Source organism: Neodiprion pinetum, chromosome 6 (genome assembly GCF_021155775.2).
Source record: "Neodiprion pinetum isolate iyNeoPine1 chromosome 6, iyNeoPine1.2, whole genome shotgun sequence".
NCBI classification, from domain to species: Eukaryota; Metazoa; Arthropoda; class Insecta; order Hymenoptera; family Diprionidae; genus Neodiprion; species Neodiprion pinetum.
The window spans coordinates 8407625-8434303 of NC_060237.1; the positions used below are offsets into that span (position 1 = coordinate 8407625).

General features: G+C 38.8%; 1 long non-coding RNA gene across 1 annotated transcript; it reads left to right on the forward strand.

The window, feature by feature from the left end:
• Positions 1–5172: 5172 nt before the first annotated feature.
• On the forward strand, positions 5173–15865 carry LOC124221105 (uncharacterized). The gene is made up of 4 exons (XR_006883736.2): positions 5173–5471; positions 9993–10659; positions 11613–11752; positions 15300–15865. It is a non-coding gene; the product is annotated as an uncharacterized lncRNA (long non-coding RNA).
• The last annotated feature ends 10814 nt before the right edge of the window (positions 15866–26679 follow it).

Consider the following 26679-nt stretch of genomic DNA (forward strand, 5'->3'; position numbering starts at 1 on the left):
ACGATTTATCGCCAGATACAGAGCTGATTGTTGTAAATTGTACGATTACGCAACTATGTTATATATCGTTATTACGAAAGAAGACAACGCTGATGCTTGAAACTAGTCCGGCACAATCTCGGCTGAGTAACCGAGTTGAACCAGAATACTCTGTCATTCGCGTCTTGTGCAAACAGATGATTGAATATCGCCACCTTATTTTATCACGCGCATCGCATTGTTGTATCGTTCTATATTTTGAAATCGGAGGCGTGACGGCCGAATGAATTATACGACGTGTAATTTGTTCGCAGGTGAAAATTTTGTACGGGTTCTGGTTCGAATTTCTTCTGCAATTACTTCCCTTCGGATCCTAGGAATAAAATGTTATACACCACGATTACTTTTTTTCACACAGTTGAATTGAGAAAAATCAATACGATATAATACAGGCCAAACGAAGGTGAAATCGTTTCGTCCGTCACGGAATACTTATCGTGAATCACCGCGTTGATCGATGATAAATTTAGATCCTTCAATGACACAAGAAACCACAAAAAGAAAAAAGATTTGTGTCACCAAGAAGGTCAGAACGTCGAACAAACTTTTCAATTTGAACACTCAATTAATCGGCTACAATTTATTGCTATCTATTGAATCTATGCTCAGGATGCAAGCCGTATAGGGTACTTTTCAAAGGTGAACCGGACTCCGGTGTCCTAGCTTCCATATTAGTAAGTTGTCGTAAATCTCAGCGGTTGACTAGCATATCCTTCAAGGTGATTAAGATGCTCGTTTGCCACCGTCTTTTTATCTCGTTCTCCCATCTTTTTTTTCTTTTCCTTGAATTAGAATTCACATTCCCCAGCCAAATTGACACAAAATTTGCTTTTAGATCACGTCATTTGCGTGAAGAATTTGCAAACTCGGAATAGACTCGCGTTTACGTTTAAATCTCAAATGTTGTTGAATTTAAGCGAAGCATGTTGTTTTTTTTTTTTTAGCCGTGATATTCTATCGTATTCTGTACACGTCAAAAGATGTTTTCTCGCAAGTGTAACGGAGTTCTTTTCACAGCAAACCGGTGCTCGCGTTCATCCACCCTTCCTTGAAACATTCTTTCCTTCCTGCTCCGGTGAGATGAAATATCATTTATTTCCCCGTTCGAGTCAACCGCAGACTTTCAAAACTCACTCTCTTTCTTTATTCACCTCGGTCATCGTTGTTATTATCTTGCTGCCAGCATCGCTTATTGCTTCGAAAAATTTGCTTCTGTCATTTTTCAATTTCTCAAAGATCACTCGCAGAACTTTGTCAACTGCTTAATTATATTACTCCAAAGTTTTCATTCTAAGATTTTCAAACACTGTGTGTTTTTTTCTTCTGATAAAACAGACGTTCAGACGTGACTTGAATTGCTAAAGATTAGCAGATACGTCGTTCTCCAAATTTCTCTGTTTCATGGGATCGTTTTTACCATTTTGATTTCTGTTATAATTTTTCATCCAGACATATCGACGACGTAAATACATGGTAACTTTCATGGTCATAAAAACTGAGACTTACCAAGTGACAGGTAATTCCCTTAACTCCTGATGGAAAGTGCTTTCAACTAACAGGGAATAATCTACTCCAGTGTAAATTGCGAAGCTTTTTACCACTGGTAATACAAATAAGCAATTGACCTGCATTCGCATCGATTACTTGTTCAGCTTGCATTAGTTATATCGATACCAATACACTTCGTTCATCCAATTAATTAATATGCGTTTTTGTTTCGCGTAAGCGTATCACGAATCGAAATCTAACACGCTGATACGCAGTGCTTTGGTGCAAAACCGATATCGACGTCACGCGTATGATGTGAATGAATCCTTCCACGATTTTTGAACCAAAACAAAAAAAAAAAAACATGAGAGCTGTCATGGGACAGCCGGTACGAACGAAGTTCCTTACGCTATATTACTGCTCATTGAATAAATTAAGAACGTTTAATTGAAGAATAATTAAATGAAAAATCAAATATATGAAGGAATGGTAATAAAATCGTACGAATGTGTTTTTGAAAGATATAAAAAGAAAGAGAGGCAAAGTATAGACGTACGCTGTGAGAGAGCGCGCTGCGGCCCAAAGTATAGTTGTACGCTGTAGGAGAGAGAAAGAGGGGCGAAGTATAGTCGTGCGCTGTGAGTGAGAGAGACCGCTGCTGCCGTCTCCCACCCCAAGCGCTGAGACAGAGAGAGAGAGCGCGCGCACACGCTGGAATAGAGAGAGAGAGAGAGAGGGAGATCGCGCGCACTATAGCAAACGAGCACTATAGCCAAAAAGTGTCGGTTTTTTGGTGTCGTTTTTTTCCGCCTAGCCCCTACGGTGAACGAGCGATAAGGAACTTCGTTCCAAAAAAAATCAACCAAATCACCGACCCAATGGCATTTTTGGTAAAACTTCATTGGTATTAATGGATGTTAGAGGCACATAAGTCATTCTTCACTGTTGAAGAAATGCATCGAAGTGTTTCGAGGGTGACGTACACGGATTTCAATAATTCAAAGTAGTTTCCGGTTCACTGTGCCATCGCATCAACAACCTCACAAAGCTACTTGCCTTCAGTCTAGAAGCTTGACATGTCGAGGATCGAATCAGCCTTCCGTCCGTCAGATAACGTCCGATAAATTTTCGTCTCGTCGAGATAAATCAACACCACAAGAGACAGACGGTAAGGGCCGAGATCAGATACGCACCCCTCAGCAACGGAGCTCTGACCTCCGCTTTATTTATATTCTCCTCCCGGGCGCTTTTTCACCCCGTTACGGGAAAGGGTGCAGGATAAACCGTCTCCGGTCATACATATAACAATTTCTATGCCTTTATTGATTCACCATTTGTCGAAAGGGTGTGAGACGCGAAACCCTTCCCCTCGCGTTATACGTGAGTCAATTCAACTCACCGCCTCGAGCAATCATCCCCGAAGCTTTGCGTGTTCCTTCCCCGAACTCCATTCTCTTCACTCCGTCCTGTTGCTTCCTCCCGGTTGCCGCCTCCGCCTTTCGATGACAGGCTACAACATTACTTCCGGCATTTTATTACTCACAGGATTTTGTACTGTTTTCCTACTCGCCGGTGTCCCGGGTTCATTCGGTGCTTACGGCAATGTTCTATACCGGTCAATCCGAGGACGGTAAGCAACAATTGGATGTAAAAATAGGTACAGAAGGCCTTTATCTGTCTCTCTCTCTCTCTCAAGCTCCATCGTTCAGCCTTGTGACACTTTGTATTCGTTTGAAGGAGGATCTCATCTCGGTTCAACGTGGGTGAAACAATTGCACGTTGAGCAATTGGTCTCGGAGTAAAACGCGACGACTTGATTTAGTTTGTCTGGGAATGGATCGGCGCTGTATAGTATAGTATCTCTCGTTAAAAAAACTAGTTGTAACAGTGCTGACTGCCTTAAAAGCCTTCGAGGAGTATTCAATGGTCTGGGAATATGAAAGGAGTATCTGAACACATTCCTTCCAAACGAATCGAATTCAATCGCGGAAGACAATTTGAAGGTGATCGTATTTGATCTTGAGCACGCGTTTGCAGGGTGTACGAGTAGCTGGGACGGCAGGTAATTAAGACGAGGTGCTAAACCGCTCTGTGTAAACTTGAGGAAACTCTGAGAGCCAGGTGAGCCTCGACGGAAGTCGAGGGCTTGAGAATGTCCCGCGGTAACGTCTCCTTGGTATCCAGCGTGATAGTTTGTACGCGTATTTAGTCACCCGCGCCTTTTGTCCCTCGAGACAGACGGTGAACGAGTACTTCTAACCGTCAACAGGAGACGGGTGGTGGTAAACGACGCGTGCCATAACCAACAACGTAACAATTTCGTTTGACTCCGCACCACCTTGTGTACAATGACTACGGAGGCAGAAATTTGTTAGCTTCGTTAACCGAGTCCCATTGTCACAATATCACCGGGAAACTACCGCGGTTTATCTTTTTTTAAACCGATAAGCCAGTACACTGCCTCGATGTAATTACTGCCTTTGTGCTTTGTGTAAAACGATACAATTAGCTAGCAATTCCACGTGGAGACCTTGGACGGTTGTCCAATTTTTTGTCTACCTGCTATTCATTTTTCTCGAAATTGATTTACTTTATTGAAAGTCACCGTCGTGTGTTTGTAATAAGTCCTCACTTGTATCCTTTCACCGTTGGAAATAGTCCAGCTAACCATCCCGCGATCTTTCAAGTTGATACAGATATCTTTAACTAAAGGAACAACTTTGTCTTGAAGAGGCATAACACGTTGCTTTGACTTGACGAGTGAATAAATACTTCACCATGTGTCTCGCAGACAAATTTTTTTGCACATTCTTAAAATACAAAACGTTTCCTGACGAGTCGGATTTGGCTCGGTTTGCTCATGCTTCCCGGCAAGAGGAATCATGTTGCGGGTGAAAGCATCCAAGCTCCATGAGAATAAATCGATGTCAGAAGTATGAATGCCAAGATTTATTAACCATTATGTTTTGCTTCGAGAGTGTGTGCCACATTTCTACTGTAAAAGACGTGGTAAAGAAAAAATGTTGAAAAAACACTACAGTTCTACCGATGAAGTTGAAAAACCATCACCACAAAGACCTTATAACACTTGGTTTTGCCTAAAGCGACGAATCCGTCGATTCATCTTAATTAGGTATGCTAATTTAGAAAAGTCAGCATGACAAGCGCTTGCACGTTGATTGATTTCCAACCCAACTGCGACAAGATAAACTCTACAGGTGTGAAAACCTGCTGATTTACACAGTAACAACACGATCACGGTAAAAAAAAGCGCGTCCTCATCATGAGTTAGAATAAAATACATCGAAACGTTTGTATCATTAAACACGCATTATGTGATATGTGGAGCTACGTGCACATTGCATGCACGTTGCTCGCAATTGAACTGTTACCGAATAAATCTTCCCCTCTTCAACGTCTCACGAATGGTTCCAGCTGATCGGTTACTCTTCAAAACTCCCTGTAGAGTATAGACTATATTTGCTTTATTTTTCCACCGTTGAGAAGTTGTGTCCCCCTTCATCAAGCCAGGTGGCGACAACTCTGAAGGAAATGTTCGATAGAGCGCGACGAGGCTCGAGGCTATAAACGTGGTCTCGTCGGAAATAAATAGTAGATATCGAACAAGTGTTTGTTCCAAGTTGGATAGAGCCGAGACGCGGCTGCGGGCTGACTGGATCTTGGAGGCTTTGGAGTGTGACGGAGGTCGACAGAGGTCAAGGTAGCCAGGGCGTTCACCAGAATATTAGTTTCGCTCCTCTGCACAACTCCGTCTTCGGTCACATCCTCTTCGCTCACAGAGACGCGTAGGATGAAGCTACGTTCGCGGTTTGGTGTCTGAGGCAGGTAGATGGGTACTGACGACGATCAAGCCTTGACGTATCGTTCGCTACGCATGAAACCACCAGCTGTTTATGTAATGCACGCGATGATGTCGAGGCACGGTGAGTAGGTAACTTATCCTTTCATCTGTACCAAGAGACGTTGTCTTTTCCAGGAAACAAGCGTTTCCAGGTATCGTGTAAACAGTGATAATTGCTCTAAATCGTTGATGGAAGTCGTTGCTGATACTACACGGTTCGAAATAAAGGGTCGTAAAAACTACTCACGCGTCACCGATTTCATCCTTTTAAATGCAGAAGTATAGCGGTATTCGAGACAGTCGCAAACTGAGAAAGAAATACGGTGGTAATTGTAGAACTAAACTCACGGTGGGGATCATTCGGTGTCGATTTTTTTTACCTTTTACCACGTTCGTTTAATAGTCTCGTCAGGGGAGGTCGACCAGCGTAAACGACTTCGCCTGCCTCGTTTCGAGCTTCGCGATGGTCTTTTAAATGAACGAGGAGACATCGTAGAACGATGCTCACGTCTGCAGATGGCGGGGCGCGAATGATGCAGGGGTGAGATTTAACCTTCACATTTATCTTCACGCCGACTTGTAGGAAGCTCCGGGTGGCTTGATGTAATTTTCTGCAGCGTTCAGATGCAGTAAAAAGCAGAAGTTCGAGGAACCGGATGAAGAGAATGTGGATGATTTTCTGTCGGTGCATTGTCGCACTTTCTCAGCAGCTTCTGTCTCGCATTTCATCTGGCGTCGGTTTCGTCGCAGACATTATTTAAACGCAAGTAAAAATTGCAACAGTGTTATTAGAAAGGCGGTTTATATACTTCCCAAGTATTCAGATGCTGACCAACTTTGTTTCCGCGTGTAGAAATGCTAATTAGCTGACCGAGCAACGCCTCTGCAGACAGTTACTGGGAAAGTTCAGTAGCAGAGAGGAAATCTCTTTGTGAATTGAACAAGTGAAAAAGTTCGTCATTGTCATTCGGTATAAAGATGTAAGGCCTCTTTGTTATTATACAGTGCGAAAATGCAGTTTGTGTCTTGTTCAAGCAACGTCTGACTGACATTTGTTTAATTTAAACTAATTGAAACTCCAGACGACTTTTTTACAAAACGATTAATTTCTAGCCAATTATAGCTGTAGCTTTCCAACTGTTTTAGAATATTTGTTACTCGACAGCAACCGTCAATTACAATCTTCCCATCGCTGATTCGAAATTTATCTTTCAGGTCTACAGAAAATAAACAAAGTTCGGCATTTAATTAATTTCATCGATCAGGACAATACAAAGTTTGATGTTCAAGCGATTGTTTCATCAATGAAGCACATGAGACGGTTATCATGAATGGAATGTTTGATCAGGCTTAACCGAAACTCGTTACGAGTATTTTTGATCAGCTTTATAAGTCTGTATTTTGGGCAACGGGAGTAGTAGATTCTGGTTCTCAATACTCATTTCGTTATTTATTATTGTGGTGGGGAAGTTGTTGGTCTACGGTTTTGATTGATTGTGAAAAAAGAAAAAAGAAAAAAACAAAAACGGTTGTAATATGATTTCGGGTTGTAGGTGTATAACGTTAGATACGAGGGCGGAGATCTGTTTTCCCGTTAATCTTAAAGAGGGTTATGACGTATACCGACACGAAGAAATAAGGAAGGTTACACGACAAGGCGCGGACATTGAGGAAATTGGTTTTTCCCCGTGAGCAAATAGTGAAGGATTATTTTTGTACCTCGGGTGTAAGAAAGGCTGCCGGGTTGAGCCGACAGAGCAAACTGGAGCGAACTGTAATGATAGCCTGCAGGAGAATTGAGGGAAAGGGCAACGACGAAGGGAGAGTTTTAATCGTGCGACGACGTTGAATTCAAGCTAATTACAAACTTTCCTGATAATTTGGCAGTCTTGGTTCTGCTTTTGATCGTGTCCCATGCCTTGATAACTTTTCATGAAATATTTAAACCACCATGGTTTTCGCTGTCGTTTCCCCTTTCTTACTTTGACTTTGAAAACTTTAGTTACACCTATTTTCTCCTCGATTCCGCTAATCTTCAAATCTTAAGAGAATCTTCCTGCGTCGCGATGACAGGAATTACACCACTAATGAGGTTAGTGAGAAAAATTAGAATGTAGTCACGCGAATCAAGTTTTTACCCAATATTGATTGATATTAATTACGTTACTACGCAAAACCTCTGAAGGATAGTCTGCACAGATCCCGAGGAATTAATAGTAAAAAATGTGGGCATCTCAATGAAAAACTATTTAAATAGTTAACGATAGTCTCAAGAAAATGGTCGTAAAGTATGAAGACCTTTGTCCGTATCGTTTGCAAATAACAGCAAAAAATATCAAGTGTTTTGCACAAGGTTTCACACATAATTCTCAAGCGAATGCTCACAAAATACTTTTTTGGAATTGTACAACAGCGAAGCGCTCTGCAACATCCTTAACCAAACTTGAACTAAAATTTCTTTGTTTCCGGCAATGTTTTCTGACTGATGATTAATCGAAGCTTTTCTCCGTTGATTTCTTGATTCTCGAAAGGTTTGCTGGACCGTTGTAAAACTTGGATCTGGATGAAACTGGACTGTGGGATTAACTAATCTCGTTATTCTTGTTCGTTGACGCTGAAAGTCGTGGAAACATGAAAAACTGTTCCAGTGTCATTTCGCGGGAAAGTCGTGTGGTACGATATTCCAGATTCACGCGTGAGTTTACCCGGCACCAGAGAAAGCGTTGAAGTTAAGACCCTCCCCGGCACGAGTAAAGGGGAATATATTATAATGCGAGCAGCGATCCGTTAAGCCTCAATATGAACAGCTTAAATTCTTTCCTGAATAAAAGATGCGCTGGGTAAGGAGAAGGAGGCACGTGGCCTGGGATCGCCCTTATCGTTGGCAATGGAGTGCTGCTATATTTGGGATGATCCTGTGCTGGGGTCAAGGATCTGGAATACGAAATGAAACGATGATCCATCGAGTCGAAGGAAGGAAGGAAGTTTCATTGAAAACACCGCGTGCCGTGGATACCCGAATCTTCGAAACTCCCGCGGCTCGAAGTAACGAATAAACTTTTCACCCCTCGACTCGAAACGCCCTCGCCGATTTTCCAAGGTCACTGCGAAATCCGTTCGACAGGACCAAAGCCAGTGAACCCAACCGCCGAGTGTCAAAGTCTCGGAAATCCCTCGAGTTATTGAAAAAAACCGTGTCATGTATAAATATGCGAGTGAAGTAGAAGAAGAAAAAGGAGGAGAGGAGGATCAAAAAAATCCTCAAAACGTCGGTGATATGGAGTTTCTTTCCACACAGATTTTCCTGCGCAATCAAACATCCGCCACGGTTCACTGCGTTATTTTCCCCGTGCCGTGGTATTAAATTATTCTGCCAAAAGTAATTTACATTTGAAAAATGGGTTTCATCTCACCCTGTTCCCAATAACGCGAAATCCGAAAATAGTATTTTCCCCAAACAGAAGACGCGAACCTTAAAACTTCCCGCTCACACGCCGGCGGAGAACCCGCGATATCTTTCCCTTCGTATTGAGGGTCCCTTTGTATTCGTCGTTTGAAAAAGCACGCGTCTACCTTATGCCGTCGCTCTTATGCATGTGACCATTACAAAAACTTCACCGTGTGACACAATTGAATCCAGTAAGGGCCGTCATGTGTATGAATACTTAATAAACGCACAGCGCATATAAACCATGGGCAACAAATGTGACAGATAGACACCGCGTTTTGCATGAGATCATAACGATATATTTAACGGTAATAACATTGAAGTGTACGTATTTGCGCTCAACGACTTAGAAAGTGCGCAATTTACCGTTCGCCATTTATTACCCAGGGTTTTAATACTTTTGCACAACTTGCCACGTTTCATTTTTCTCAACGATGTTGTTTTTGTTAAGATATTTTCACTGGTTAAAGTTAAGCCGCGGAATTGCCGAGGCGTTTCTGAATTATAGTGTGCATATTATTTGTGAAACCTTGCGCTGATATGCGGTCCGTAATAATTACACCGGTCAGTAATCAAGCGTTATTAGAAATCATATATCTGCAGGTCTTTGTTAAAAGTTTATCGATGCAATCGAATTCGAATCTTATTACGGAGTTTCCATAAATTACGTAACGCGTAAATCTGGAGCTTTGCATCCCCCCTCCCAAATGTGACGTAACATTTTCCATTAATAACGCCTTTTTTAAAAAAATTTAAAGCTAATTATTGATATCACAGATAAAATGTAACGTTCAGCGGAAAAAATATCGTTGCGAAACGACGATATCAAGCCTCCTCCCCCCTCCCTCCTCTGCCATGTAACAAAACGTAACGAATTCCTTGACCCCCTCCGCCCTTCAAGCTCGTTACGTAATTTATGAAAGCTCTCCTATAGGTTGAGAGTAGGATTTGTGTCATTTTGTCGAGTGGCTCGACTTTGAGGACATGTTTCGAGTACAGCTCGAATTTGATATCCAAAAACAAAATATAGAGGTGCCAAATACTGTTTGCAGCTGGATTACGCAGTTACTGGTTCACGCAGGAAAATATACGGAATACTTATGGTGTTCTATTCCCGATGAGTGACATGAAAGAAACGATTGACCCTTGTTTTAGGCAAACATGGATGTACAACAAGTGGGATGCTGTTCGGGTTGCGCGATTACAAGACTCTCTGGAGTTAACTAAATTGCCACTTGACTCGAGGGGCTGCTTCCAGCATGATTGTGAAATTTGTTAGTAGCTGGATAGTTTACGGTCAGAGTTTAGATTGTACGGTACGTCGCGGGATGTAAACTGCTTGGCAAAGGATAATTAATTCCTGCGGAATCGCAATTGTACGACGATGCAGTTCCGCCCTGTAAGCAAACGACTCGGTGGTACACGTAAGACGAGAGGTCACTTCGAGGTGGAGTAAACTCGATGACTTGATTGAGGAACGGTTCGAAACTGTCGGATAAACAAACATTTTTTAGTCGAAATTGAATCGTAAAAACGGTCCGCTGTGACGGCCGCTAATTGCTTCTGTGCGGATGGAATTCTGGCTGCAACATGTCGCACGAAAACTCGACGTCATCGAGTCTGAGTGGCAATTGGTAAGAAGTGCGAGGTGGAAAAGGATACGAAGAACAGGCGCAAGGACGCGAAAATACGGAGATATAAATGGAAGATGGGGAAAGAGAAAAGAGCACTCGGGAAGTCCAGCAATTTCTTGAATAAACAACCACGCTTTCCGAGTGCACTTCTTGTACGTCTTATCCTGCAATTGTACTCCATGGAAAAGGTAATTGCTTCATTTTACCGCGTAAAATGATTGGATGTGAGATTAAAAGTGGAAAGATATTCGCGGTAAAAAATATTGGTCAAAGTATTTTGCCAAATTGAAAAGTACGAAGTACCGCTATTGTCTTAAAACTGCGAGAGGAACGAGATTATTATATTATTTGTCAGCTGCCGCGTTCTCTTGATTTCAAAATATTCTTGTAACTGAGAGTACGATTGGGTGAAAAATGCCGGCAGGTGACAGCGGAAGAAATTCGCTGAGAATTGTACACGTATCGATATTAAACCGATCATTTTCTCCGACGAAAAAAGTTTTTATTCAGTCAACGGTAAGTTTTTCTTCTCCCCTAACACCGCCTACGGAAAGTCTCGCGGTAGAAACTCTGAGAGATCCGAAAAAGTTACTTTCAAGAAACATGTAAAGGTAAATTGAGGCGTGTATACATCGGATGAGGTCGATTTGTTATTTCCCAAAGTACGCTAAGAAACTTTGGCAAATACGATACCGGAGAAATAAAAACGTGCTGAAGTATAAACAGCGTGGAAAGTGTTTCTTTTCTTTTTTTTTTTGTAAATTGAAATGTTGATTATGACGGTGAATAAATTTCAATACATTCAAACGAGACTTGCTCAAGCCAAATACGTTTTCTAATTGTTTGATTACCCACTCAAGTTGTATAATTTATTCCTTTTAAACAAACTCAATTAAACTTTATTCCTCTGCAGCGTCTCTTTACGAATTGTCGAGATTGGTGATTTGGTGAATCATTCATTCTACCCGACAAGAAAAAAGAAATAACATTGCTTTTCAGCTCGATCGTTCGAATCCTGAGTGACTCATCGGACTGCCAAGAAAACTTTTCTTACACGTCGATCGCGTTTCATTATTATAAAAATAACGAAAATGAAAATACTGCAACGATAATTAATTAATTAATTAAACGCTATTTACAGTGAGAAAAATGGAAACGGATAAGTGAGATACACGAAGTAAGGAATTCGTCTTTACGCAACACCTTTCATGTAGGAACTCCACCTTCACTTCCTGTTACCTCTCAGAGTAATAGAAAGAGAGAGGGAGAGGAAAGGAGCACGTAAGTCGTATTGGATTTATTTCCGCACGCACTTCATTTTACGTTTAATCGATGTTTTTTACGTGGTCTGCTCTTGTTTGTTTGTTGTTTTTTTTTTCTTGAAAGGCTTATCGCAAAATCAACACAAATTATATTTAATTAATAAAGGTATACGTTTGATGTTGAAAAATCGATTCAATGTTTATTATTTCTGACAATATTATCTTGTGTAAAAAATCATGCATCATTTTCTGTGCTCCGAAAAATACGTTTTTTTTCTTCTTTTTTTTTAAATCATAAAACTGATTTTCTTTAACGGTGAGACAAAGATTTCATCGAAACGACGGAAAATTGAACGTTTTATTATAACGATTTATAAGCCTTTGATAGTAAATGTTTAATTACAGTGATCAAATGAATGCAAAGTATTTGTACACGTTCGTGTAACTATTTTCAATATCTAGATTGACGTTCCCTTTCGAACACATGGCGGCACGGATTTTTTGCTCGTTCTCGTTAAATATTACCGGGTATATCGTTACGCAGGGCAGACACCGCTGCAGAGTGATTAATTAATATTGTCGGTATAATTGCTAAGCCAGATGCAGTAATAATAAATTATTATATGTACCTACCTATCACGTATAATCGTGAATTAGCCACCGGTTACAACGGCATTTATCCAATCTCACATACTTGATAGCGCGTATAATTATGCCTGTGTGCAATTCTGTGCAGTACGTCGTATATTCGCACCGCATGCGGTAAAAGTGACAGCGAAATTTGCCCGTAGTAATAGTGTAAATATTAATGACCGAATAATTTTAGAAAGCCGGAAAAATCGAAACGTGTGCATTTAGTGAACATTTTTAAATCCCTGTAACTCGATCGAATTTTGTTTTTCCCGCAAAATCAAGCGGTTCAAAATGACGTACCGAGAATTCTTCGGAACGTAATATCAAGTTTCACAATGGCTTACGTGTTTGAGATTTGATATTCGTTATTAGATACGTTTCTTTTCTTTTGTACATCGTTAGCCTAGAATTTAAAAAGTTACAATAAAATTGTCGGCCTCAATGTTTACAGATTCAGAAAAATGAAGTCTACAAAATTTGAGTTTTCAGCGGTGAAATTTTAGTCTTTAAATTTTTTTTACTATTATAGTAGTAATTGCGAATAAAGCGTCTGTCTAATTCTGTATTGAACTAAAATTACTAAAGTGTGAAGTAATTTAAGAATTCCTAGGAAAGAAACGATGGAAACAAAGTAAATGAGTTATATTTCTGTTCGTAAATTCAGTCGCATAAATTTTCTTTTTTTACCTAGAAGATAATCTGGCCGGCTTTGCCGGATTTCCCTTTCACCCTTGCATACGTAACTTTGAGGCTTTGAGAGGCTTAAGCGACGCGCAAAGCGATGCATAGAAGACGTTCTACAACTAAAGTGTATGTAATATGAACTTACCACCGTGGCCTGAATCGCAGATTGCTCCGGATAGTAAATCTTAGATTCTATTCGATGACGTAAGCTTGTTATCCACCTTTTCTTGCAATTCGCAAAGGCAATCCTTCCTCGCCCGTATATGTATATGATATATATACCTTATATGCCTCATAGAAATAAATACGTCTCCAGAAAGCTATCGTTTATCGCCCAAGACAAATGGGGCATAAGAATGACGTATCGTTTGTAGCAATAATATATCACCCTGAAAATCATTTTCTTAATTCTGGGACGGCGGTTTTGTTTCCCGTGGGGTTCCTTCGGCAGAATGTTATTTATTCGAAGTACAAAAAGTAACACAGCTTTGTCGATTCGAGGAAACTTCGGTTATGTTGGAGCAATGTATATGTAATCTGAGAAGAAAATATATAAATAATTCTTTGCAAGGAAGAAAATTGCCGCAAATCTTTTATACCACAAAATAAAACCTTCACCCCGCACTGCAGAGCCAAAGAACAAGCAATTCAATTAATTTAATTTACATTACTGAATAACCAATTATTGACAAATTTAAATCATGTTTACTTGGATTTGATAAAAAATAAATTTGAATCATCAGATTTACTGTGGTTTGAATTATCGTAGGTAAATATTTTGATGAATTTCGTTCGTCGAAATCATTTTTAATCTGTCGAATGGAATGAATTTTATTCAAGCCAATATTGAACATCCAATATACAACTATAACTAATATTTATTGAGCTACAGAAAGAGTAGGTATACTTGAATATATAAAACAACACGAGTTAGTTAAACAGTCCGCACTTATACGTACAGAAGGTATTCGGTTAGTAAAAAATAATATTTCGTCAAGTCAAATTTGAAAATTAAATAATTCAAATATCAATCTGTTAAATTTCTGTAAACCCTGTTCGAAGCAAATATTATGAAAATGGATGAAGCGAATGAGAGTGCTGGCTATTTAAATATTTTTTCAATGAATCCGTGTAACCATCTTACGTTAAATATTCTGACGACTTGCTAGCGGAAGAATTTCACCTATTGCAGAAATAAATCCCACCTCAATCACTAAGTTAACGAAATCTTTGAAGGAGAATAATCCTTCCAATTCGTTGGCTCAAATTAGTTCGACTAATTATTCTGTGAGTCAAAGCTTCATCGTCGTAATGCAAAAAAAGAAAAAAAGAAAAGATATCGACGTTGAATGAAATTACATAACACAGTACACGGCGTTCTTGAATGAGGGTAGTGAGCTGATTAGGCAGCAAATCGAAACATACACGTACCCAATTACTTATCAAGCACGGCGAGAGGGACGTTCGTCGAGTATAACATATTATACGTAATAAGTGAGCGAAAAATTACGGGAGACAAAATTCAGAGGGAACTTTTTAAGGCAGGAATCATCTCCGCGAGCAGCTCGTTAGATTTGTCCACTTGACATTTTTGAGTAATCGTAGCTCGAGGGAGCCGCCCACTTCCGGTTCTTCCTCTTTCTCTTTCGCTCCTTTCTCTCTCTTTCCCTGCTTTCTCTCCTTGAGTTACCATTAGGCCTTTCTTTCGGCAATATTTCACCGCCTCATCCTTGACTTTTTCAACTTAACGGCACGGTTAGAATAAAAAAATAAGAAACAAAAAAGATTTCCCAAGAGCACCGGCGGTAAAACTTTGCGAATATATCAAACAAACAGTTGTATAGTTCTACGGCATATATTCGGTTTTGAGGCATGCAAAAAACGCTGGTATAAATACCTGTAGAGCAGAATTGAAAAATTCATTGTAAAACTCGCCGTTAAAAAGCCGCGCGTAGAGGCGGAGAAGAGAAACAAAAAAAAAAAAAAAAGATCTCTGTTCTAACCATAAAATTTTCACGGTCATGACAAAGCCGTCCACCCGTTGTGAGAAAAAGGAATATAATACTCATAGTGAAAATAAAAGTTGAGGTAGAACTGGAGGTAGAAAAAAAAAAAGAAAAAAGTTAATCAAACAAAGGAAAAAGATTCCGTCTGAAATATTCTGCGTTAATTAATTTTACTCGCGCGAACTTGTGGGACAAAAAATTGGCCAAGAGCTATATTTATTCATTCCCTTTCTGTAATTGCAGGATCGTAATTACACGCGGTACGTCATCGGCCACGGTCTCAACTTGAGATTGTTGATCAATTTGACGCGCTGGTGAACAAGAACAAAGGAAAACCAGAGTGCACAGCATCAGGTGCCGGGTGTTACGTCAGATGGTATAAAGCATTTGGGCGATGACTGAGCTTTAGTCACCGGTAAAAAGGGGCTGAATCACGAACTGCCTGACAGTTATAAGATTCTTCCGAATGACGTAGAGTTCCCGGAAGAAAAACTTGGGCCGAGTACGAGAGTTCGATATTTGCGGGGAAAGTCGAGACTTTGGGGCGCTTTATTAGAACTCTGATTCACCCTCATAACGCCGGCTCGCGAAGTTCATCGGACTCGATGAATCACCCCCGGAAATGGATCTATACTGATATTTGGTGAGAACACGGCGAATTGCTTTACACGCATCTCAATCGACGGCGCCGTGATATTTTTTACGATTACGCAAAGACGGCAAAAGCTTCGCAGGGATTCTCGTAGATGAGGTTCGCAAGATTTATCAAGAGTTTCAGGAAATTGGAGAATAAAGATTCAACAAATTCCTCAATTATTTTTATTTTTATTTTGAATTATAAACTTTAAGATTAAAACTTTTTATGTCTGATATAAAACCCAAATAATTTTACAAAAAATTTGTTGAGAATCTTATGAAAACCATTTCTAAGCATCAATAGCGACTTGAAGATGTTTTAGGACAGATTTAATCCCGTGTTGAAAAAATCGGTTATTCTTCGGTAGAAATTTGTCACAATTTTTCCTACTGATCTTCCGAAATTAAGAGTTTGATTAGGTGTTAGAAAAGTATCGTTCTAATCAAGTACCGCGTCAAATGACATTTTGCATTTTAAGTGCGGAATTAAAATGAAACCATTTTTAATCATACCCAGCTCTGCAGAACCTAATACAGTGGCATCCTGCTCACGTGGAGCAGAATTTCAGGCAGGTGAAACACCTTGGCCTTATAAAACGACGGGTTGAAGTGACTCGAGGAGGTGACGTAAGTAGATTCGGTCATTTCAGTAGATATATACTCACATACAACGTATCTAGAAGTGAACTAAGTGTAACGAGTAAGAGAGAAGCGTACGAAGAAACGGCCTTTGAGTGATTTACTTTCACGGGGAAGCTGCTCGAGTAAATGAGGTAAATTATGCCACATAAAATTAGTCGACGAGAGTTTGCATAACATAGAATAAATGCCTGAAATATGAACAACGAAGAAGAATGAATCGCAATTTCAGCCCCCCAGAAGAAACGCCGGCTATTTCCGGCAGTTGTTAAACTCGCTATTTGTTACCGGATACATTGTGTTTACACTTAAGTCTACGCTTGTTCCGTTTTCACCTGAATAAGCTTACGTGAATAACGCAAGTGGATCCGACTAATCAGACGGAAAGGGCCAAATCCGAGGTTAATGGAAAGCAGCTTCACTATTTATGAAGGTGATAAATAGTTGTTGCATATTTTGATTCAGAGTCAGATTCTCGTGTTTCAGTAACTACTAGACTATCCAAATGAACCCCGTTTTCTCAAGAAATCAACAAGTTTCATTGTTTTTCCGGTGTTGGTAAAAATTTACTCTCAACGGTTGAAAGATGATTGAATTTGAAAAGCTTTTAGAAACTTGTACTCGAAACTCGTGAAAAATTAGCAAAAAAATTTTCCCACCTTGTTATAAATAATAAACATTCCCTGTAAAATTCAATTTCTCTCATGAGTTCGCCAACATTTCTTTGGTAGTTGATTTTAACGAGAAAATTTACCCGACGAATAAATTCTCGGCGGAAAGTGACTGAAAGAAAGTAGGGGTTCGGTTTTTGAGAAACTCAACTCGCTTCAAGCAGTAAACTTTCCGTCTTTTGTCCGAGTGTTTGAAACTCTGAAAATCGGACAAGGAGCTGAACCATCGAGCTTTTCCCTTGTTTAAAACTCCCGCAATTCAGCGTGTTAATCAACGTACATAGAACGAAACAACCGGCGGGGCTTTTCAGAGGAACAGTAGGCAAATTCTCAGCCTACGCCTTTCACGTGCTCGCGTATTCGCTTTTTAAATGTCATTGATTTCTATTGAACTTTGCCAAGCCGTGTAGACGCGAGAAAAGGATCGCTACTCTTGCTTGATGTGATTGCGAATCGTTCCACGCCAAGGAGAAAGAGAGAGAAAGAGAGAGAGAGAGGGAGAGAAAGAGAAGGAGAGACAGAGGAGGCTTTCGATTTCTCATCGATCACTGCGGAAGCCACGTATCGATTGCACAAGAATTATTGCATCGGTTTATGCGGACAAAACCAGCAAGTGTTTCCTTCTCTCGTTCTATTCGATTTCAGGACACACGATTATTGCACCGGAAACTCTACTGCTTCCCTGCTGGACAATGAACGAGATTATCCGTTTCTTTTTTTTTTTTTTTGTTCTTTTCGTAGTCTCAATCGATACTCTCAAAATAATATAAATCATGCGGTAGCTTTGTCAACGTAGATTTATCATTGATATTCTGACAATGGTGTTAGATTTAGTAAAACGACACTGAATGATAACCACATCGCATGGTTATATAATAAAAAGTGAAAATTGAGTTGATTGAATTAAATTTTGTAAGCTTTTCATAACTGTAAGCTGTGACATGTATTATTGTATCGCTTTTTAATTAACTATATCTGATGTTGTTCATGAATGATCAATAAAATTTCCTCTCTTACACTTTTTAATCTTCAACTTCTCTATTGACACCATTTAAAACGTTGTACATTATGTCAATTTATTATAGACAGAGGCTGTAATTACTAATAAATTTATGGGTTATTGCAGGAAATTTTACCACTGTTCAATATCAATATCGGTTAATTTTATAAGAATAAATTTAGATTCAAAACAAGCTTGGGCAAAAACACGGAAATAACTTAATCTTTCTCAAGATATCGTCACAGAAGTTTCTTTATTTGAATTTACGATTCTTGATTAGTAGCTTTGTCGAAGCGAAATATGCCTTTTAATTAAATTCAGTTCAATCAACTTCAGCTTTATTCTTCAGCTCTTGATTTCATCTTTCTCCAGTTTTGCCAATCTCATGACTGAAGAAATCTGCAGTAGAAATTACGCCCGTCACGTGTTCAACAAAAGAATAGGTACTATGGAAAATTTTCGTCTTCGCGACAGAAAGAAAATATTTAAAAAATTTAAAAAAACGTTACAATATTTTCCAAAGATCGATGCTGTGTTCCGTTATTGAGAAAGTAAAACCACCCACCTCTTATCAAAATTCCAAGTATAACATTCCTGAGTAAAGTTTCCATCACGTTACCCTCGATATTATTCATCCATCAGGGATTTCGGTCAAGGAATTGAAGGGATCGAGAAAAGTTCGCTCCTCAGCTGCGGACGAAGGATGATCTATAACACGAAGGAGTTCCCATCCATAGTTATGGGTGAAGATGCGCAAGGAATGACGTTAGAGATATATTTTCAATTCCCTATGGTATTTCCTTTGATATACCCTTTCACTCTTTCTCTCTCTCTCACCCTTCTCTCCGTTTTTTCTGTTATTTCTCTTTTCAATTTTTTCCTCCATTTTTCGCCGAGAGAAAAGAACGAGGTGAGAAAATTTTTGTTAGATGGAAACGACGAGAGTCTGAAATACAAGGCGAGGCTCGGCCGTTCCAGCATTTTCGATGTCGAGCTGATGGGACGCTCAAACCTTCTGACGCCGACGTGGCCTTCGGATAACCCTTTATATACATATATATATATATATATATTCCAAGGACCTCTTTATTTCTGATTGATGAGAGAAAGGGGGCGGAGTTTGATTCCGGGGACTTTTCAATTCCCTCGTATTTTCAAAGCCAATTTATTCGCATTTTCTACCGTTCCTTTTTCCCTTCTCGTCACGTCTTCGACGGGTTCAGATTTGTGCACTGATTTTACTAACATTATGCATCTAGATCCGTGTATGCATCGCGGAATCGGATCTGTAGCAAAGATTTCGCATCGTTTCAGTTTCGAAGTGAAATTCAACAAATTAATCGAATAACTTTTGAACTGCACCAACTTATTCGAAATTTTGTTACGTATTTTGTCGTACATTTTATTATAGTTTAGCGATCAATTATCGCAATACAATTTATTTCTGATTCTACACGATTTCAATCCCTGAGATTGGATCTTAAGCAATTTCACCTTTGATTTCAACGGATTTTGAGCGCTTAAAATGGACTTTTAACTTTGGATCAATGTAGTTTCAAGTAATTTTATCGTTCGGTGATTTCGATTCTCGATCATTTATCTCAGATCTTGCGATTAAGAAAGAGACATTTTTTTCAACCGGAACACCATTGAAGCCTTTCTTCAAACAAATTTAAAAACATTGCAATCTCTTCGAATTTCATTAGCGTTCCGGCGTCTCGTGCAACTAAATTTCCCAACGATTGTAATCATCCTGAATCTCTGTTCCACACTCATGCCGGCGTTTCTTTCGCGCGATGGAACTCAAACGCTCATTTATTCCCCGCGGGCAACGATGAGAGAAAAAAAAGTCCCGAGCTTGCGTCTCTACTTCTTTTTCACCCCAGCAATCTGCCAAAAAGTCAAATAAAATGAACCGGAAAAAGATCATTTTATAACGGCTGGCTGCGGCGAGGGCGTTAAAACGTCAAACCCTAAACACTTTTTCCATCCAACGTTCGCTCGTATTTTCTAAACTGGCGTCGTGAATTATAGGCTGTATCTACGTTTCCACCAGAGCCAGAGAAGCAAAAAACATCTAACTTTACGGGCATTATCTGTTCGTTATTGAACTGTATCGACCCGCGGGCTTCAGTGAAATTCTTTTCTTCCCCATCGATTCATCATTCTTGTCCGTTTTAACCTGTTCTCTTCCGCTATTTTAAAATAGTTCAATCTTCACCTCTCTCGCTAATAACATAAAGTGCTCGCCAAGAAATCAATTTTTATTTTTATACAATGAATTCTTCCACCATTGTGTTATTCTCTCCATTAACATTGATTATTAACCGAATGAAATTTCGTAGAACGTACAATAAAATTAATTCAATATGTGGGTAGAATAGGTCAGAATTTAATATGAGACTGGGCTTATCACATTGATAAATTTGTCGTGACACGAAGCAGATAAACTTTCTTTGACTGAAACCATCACCAACAATTCCCGAGATCCGATTTGAGAATCGAGTATTGATTAAACGTCATTTAAAGTAGATGTTGAAGAGATAAAAAAAAAAGAAAACAACTGATTGCAAAATATCGCTTGTTAAATCTTGAAACATTTCCGTCAATTTCTTCAATTGTTCAAGCAAACCACGAATATTCTACAGATGATCGTGAGATGCGGGAAGTCCCGAAACCCTCAATAATTCTGGGTGAAAGTTCACCAAAACTGTGCAGCCATGATTATTACGTCTACGAGGTATCGCGACGTGATTCAGAGAGACCCTTCTTCATCATCTACAAGATAATGCTTTCTAATACCCGCGTTATAGCTGGTTAATTTCCCCGAGGAGTTTACGGGGCTTCGGAAAAGGGCAAGAAGCCGAAAGAGCTTCTCGGGGATAAAAGCACTGGCTCGAGCATTCAGCTTTGCGAAACGTCGAGAGATATGAAGAGAAAAAAATATGAATATATATATATATATATGTGTGTGTATATACCTATATGTAAAAAGAAAGTCGAAGCAAAGTGTGGAAGGAAATTGTTTTAATTAAAAATTCGGTTAAAGCAGCGTCACAGCGAGATGTAAAAATAGAATCACGCACAATGCTGGAAAATAGATGCTCGGCAAGCTCGTGCCTGAAATTCTTCACCCACGCCTGAATTGCAGTCAACGAAACAATTCGCCTTCCCATGTACTTCGTGCTACATAACTGCGACTTTATTTAACGCACGATGAATTCTCAAACGGTCGTTTAATTACAAATACCTAAACGAATCAACCCGAGGCGTTGTGTTGCAATTAAGTCTGATGAAAAAAGGAAACGTAAAAGAAAAAGTGAAAGGAGACAAAAAAAAAAAAAAATCAACGTACGTTGCGAGCACAAAGCTCATTGTACGCTAAGCTTCAATGAAACAAGATATTTCAGATAAAAAGCTCTTGGAAGCGCCGTTGTACACACAATTTCACCCATAATATAAATGAAATTGTAATTCATCTGGAAATCTAAACCATCATAATGCCTGTGATGTGTTTTTTTTTTCTTTTCATACTTCATTCGTGTAATCATATCTGCTTAATGCGCACGATGTTGTTTTTTATAAACTGAACTGCTGCTACTTGACAATCCATAAGTCCTTTTTTTCTCTACCTCTCTGATTTGATTCAAATATTAGTTCATTTTACAAATATTTCCTGTAACCCTTCACTAATTATTTCAATAATTATTCACCCCGAAATTATAATCACCGGCGGTTTGTGAATTTCTTTATCGGTATAAACCCTGAAAATTAACTTTGAACTTGGGTAAAATTCACTGGCTCTATAAAATAATCGTGATATTTTGGCAAAAAATTGTCTGCCACAATTTTCATCTCGATATTGCAGTGGAAAGAATTGTAGAAAACGAGAATTCATTCCATTGATATAAGTCGAAGAATCCTAAGAAAATAATAACAAATTTATACAATCTCCTTTAAGTTACGAAAGAAAAGTGTAAATGTCTTGGGCGGAAAAATGGGCGGTTCGCAAGGAAAGAGTGACAAAAAGTGTCGGAAGTTTTTAGTTATTCTCCCGGATACTCCGAAGGGTCGCTATGCGAAAGGGGGGAAAAGGCCGCGAAAATTGAGGGATATTCGAGGTGTGCGCGGAACCACATGTAACCCAATAAAAGTCCCGAAATCGAAATTATGGTCCAAGGGTGGTTATTTTTTTATTATTATTATCCGGGCGATACCATCTGTCCCAAGTCTCGATTGCATGAAGTCTCACCCTCGGCGCTGGAACTTGACAAAAAACCGAATAAAGAATTCCAAAAAGATAAAGATGAATGAAAAAAAAAAAAAAACGATAAACCGATCGGCGAATTCCATTCGCGGTTTCGTGCCAATAAATTACGGAGAGAACCGCCAACCCTTGTTCGATTCTCAAGTCGTCTCCTATCTCGGCCTGCAAGTATGTTATAGGAATATGATTCTCCCATGATATTGCCGGGTGGCCCATGAATATACCCGCAAAAAATTTATATACGCATACCACGTGCCGCTTTTTTTCCAAGGGGAGAACAGCCTGACTTTAAAGTCATGCAGACGCGAAAAGACGGATTGTTCTTTCGAAAATTATATTCTTCTCCTACGTAGAATCGAATTTAGGAAGGCAGATGATCGTAGGTGGATCAATCCACGATTTCATATTTTTAGAAATTGAAAAAAATATTTTTTCAAAGGACCAAGAACTTGTTTATGGGTAATTTTTTTTTATGTAACCAGAGAATTTGGTCTTTGTTTAAGTGTTAAGAGTTGAAACTTTTTGCTTTCCTGCAGGTCAGATGATTTTGAAAAATCAGTTTTGGGTGTATCAGATTTTGATTGAATGTGTCATGGGTTTGTTCTTGTTTTTATTATTATTTAATATAAGAAGAAAAGTGTGTATAAAGAATGTTGTTCATCACATATACTCGTGACAGAACAGTAAAATTGATGAAATGATTTTTGCATTCGATTATTATGATAAATAAATTATTTTTATAAAATAAACAATATTGAATTTACACATTATTGAAATTTATTTCATTTTCAGCAAGTGAAATCAAATAAACAGCTCTATCAAATATATGATCGAAGGTTTCGCCCGCCTTCGATGAAACATTGCTCGTTTGTAATTTTGTTTTTTTCGCATCTAACCTGTATTTTCACAAAAATAGATTTATCCGCTTTTCAGCGCTCATTCCTCAATCGATGATCAGCATACGAGTTACGTAAATTAATATTCCGGAACATAATGTTACGGGCGGGGTTGAAGTTCCGAAAGCACCTAATTCCGAATTATTTGCTAGCGAAACTCGAAGTAAAGAATCAAACTTTTACAAAACGACAAAGTTTCGAACGGTTGGAAACCCGACGGCTCAAAGTTTCAAAATGCAAGGTTCCGAAATTTCACGTTCCGGTAGAGTAAAGATTCGATAGAAGAAAATTCCCGATAATAGAGTTTCAACAGAGTAAAATTCCGAAAATTAAAACATACTCACACAACGTAGTTTACTCAACAAGTGAGTGTAAAAAATGAGAAAAACCAAAAATCAGATTGATCAGGATTCTAAGCGTAAAAATATCGAAAATTTAAAACAAAGAAATATCAAAATAGTGTAATTTCACCAAGTCAAAAATGTACGGAAATGAAAATCTCGGATGTTTCAGAATTTCGATGTGTGAGATATTTAAATTTTCTTATTTTCGCACTTTCGGAACTTTGACCTGTCGGAGTTAAGCCTTTTCGGAATGTTGCCCTTAGGGGAACTTTGCACTTTCGGAACTTGAGCGTCGGGTTTCGAACCATTCGAAACTTTGATGTTTCGTCAAAGTTTGATTTCTTTACTTCAAGTTTCGCCACCAAAAACTTTGGAGATTTGGGGTTTTCGGAACTTCAACCTCGCCCTTAATATTACCAAACGCACTCGCATAATTATTCGAAACTTTGGAATACCCATATTTACAAATGAATTTTCATTGAATTTCCCTTCAACCCGCGCCCTAGATTCAATTTATTCACCAGAGTATCAATACTAGTATTGCAGATTGTGCGTAGCACGTTGTAAAGCAGCCTCCGTGCTGACTTCCGTAATTTTCTTATCCCGTGCATCCCCTCCGCAGCTTACGTCACGATTTCAGAGACCGGTATACATATTTTTATGCACGGGGTATTCATTGATTTTTTTTTCCACCCCCAGACTTTTCCCCGTTTCCGAGGGCGCCAGGCGCTATAACGCATACGTATAGTATATTTTCAGTTAGCATAATATACTGAGATAAAAATTCTCCGGCGCGTCTTACGCGCTCGCAAAAATCGGCGACACCGTCACGTTTCTCCCTTATCGAAACTCGTTGAGGTGCATACGTGACTTTGTATTTCGCAAAATTACCAAGGCAAGAAGAAAGCGCGGGTTATCCTTGCCTTGCAGTCCGCAAGGGGCAATAACCGTCGCGCTTAACAACAACGTCGATTCCCTTTTCCCCGTTTTCCTCTTTTTCGGTTTACCGGTTCGGCCGCCCGGTCATTTGCCCATTTGCATTCTAACGAGCAGTGTGCTTAATTCCTCTCAATTGGATTATAGGAAATCCAATTATTACGCAAACAACCGATGCTATATGTATACACGGGGATGGTCCAGTGGCCCTCAGTTCTTCACTGATGTGAGAGGAATTTTTAGTTCCGGTTGCCGCTCAGTCCTCAACTACTTTCATGTTTTAACATAACCGAAAAATATAGTTCTAGGTAGAAAATGAAAACTAGTTTTCTAGCTGTTACCGGAAAGTCTAGTATCCGTTACGATTCTTTCTTATTACGATCACTCTTACTATATTTTCTTGTAACTGTTGCGAAAATTTAACGCTCGTGCAACGATAAATTGACGTTAAAGTCTTATTTAACTAAAAAAGTCGAGTAAATCGAACAAACTGATTTTTCGTTGCAATTACCAAAAAGTATCGACAATTGCTCAAAATTGTTACGCGTACCTAGTTTTTCTTAATTCCAACAATATTCGAACAGTTTTTTTAACGATACCTGTTTTACTCAATTTTTCTAGTTACTGTAACAAACGAAATTTTTCTCAGTGTACGGGACATGTTTTAGTCGCCTACACAAGTCTATTTGCCCGGCGTAAATAAATAAAACACACACACGTGAAAACACTGCGTGTATTTTCTCCGAAAAAAAAGACAGCCAAAATAGAAAAAAATGATCGAAAGGCGGGCATGATAATTTTCAGGTCACTGAAACGATCGTTGAAAAACAGGTTCAAAAATTAGTGATAAAAGATTTGCGATATGGTGAGAAATTTTTTAAATCAACCAGCAAAAAGCTTCTAAATTAAACCATATCTACATCACCAGGGTTTTCTTGAGAGGAGTAAATTGAATAAAATTGAAATGGCATTTGTGAATAATACGCGAAATAAAATATTGTAACTTTGTAAAGAATGTCGACACCACGATTTTGCATGCGGTGGCAAGCCGTGAAATATCCCAGATTATTAGAATCGGGCCAAAACGATTTGTTTGTTGCGAAGGTAAAAGGTGAATCGAGTAAATAATTCATGAAACATAAACTGATAATGCAGGGTGATAAGCTCGTATCGCTAAAGCGAGGTGTGCAGAAAAGTACTTAGCCATCTACGATAACAATTTATGGGGTTAGGTATGGATAAATACTTAGCCCCACTTTTTATTACTTACACTGCAATTTTACACCTTATTACTAGACCCGACGATGTGGCGATAAATTGTTCCTTCGTGATTAAAAGCGCATAACGCGGAGAGACTGCTGGTAGAAAATTAAAGGAATAGTGAAAATATGCGAGACATTCCTTCGAATAATTATAGCTAGTGATCCTTTGATCATGACTCTTAATTCACAGGTTTAGCCCTGTAATTTCAGCGTTATACGTTACAGGAAAATCACATAACAACTGCCTTGAATTTCCTAATCACAATTTATAGCTTTTACTTATTCGAAGAATCTAATAATTGTCCGCGTAAATTTGAAAACTTGAATTCCTTGGTTAGTGTTTTCATTTTTCTCAGTACTACAGTTACTATTTTCTTTATTTCTTTTGAAGGTATATATGTATATATTAATTAATTTCAGGAAACTGAATTCAGATGTGATGAAACAATGTTGAAGTAAGAAATTGTGCGAAATTGTTGCAAATCGACAATCATTAATAACCATGGAAAAATTGTTTGTTTATTTAATCTTGATCGTTTAAATGCCACTTCGTGTTAACGTTTGAAAGTGAAACGGGTTTGAAATAGAGTCAAGTCAAATAAAAGCCCCAATTGAACAACTTCCGCATTACGCCAAAAGAATTACACCGACATAGGAAGCGAAATATACAGCAAAGGGTAAAAAAGCGGAGAATACTTTCGTTGCTCAAACTTTGTTGCAAGTGCCTCCGCTTTACAGGAAAGTTTTGAGCACAGGCAGGTTATTCTACAAGTTGTTATACCTGAATAAAACCTGTTTCAATTATTGTTAATTGGAACGAGTTTTCTTTTTTTTACATAAATTGTATTATTTTTCATTAGACACACTGTAAATTTCAAATATGAATTTTACAAAACTTTGACAGTTATGATTGAGTTGCGAGCAGCAAAAAATAAAATTAAAAATGAACTACAAGTTTTGTAGCAAAGCGAC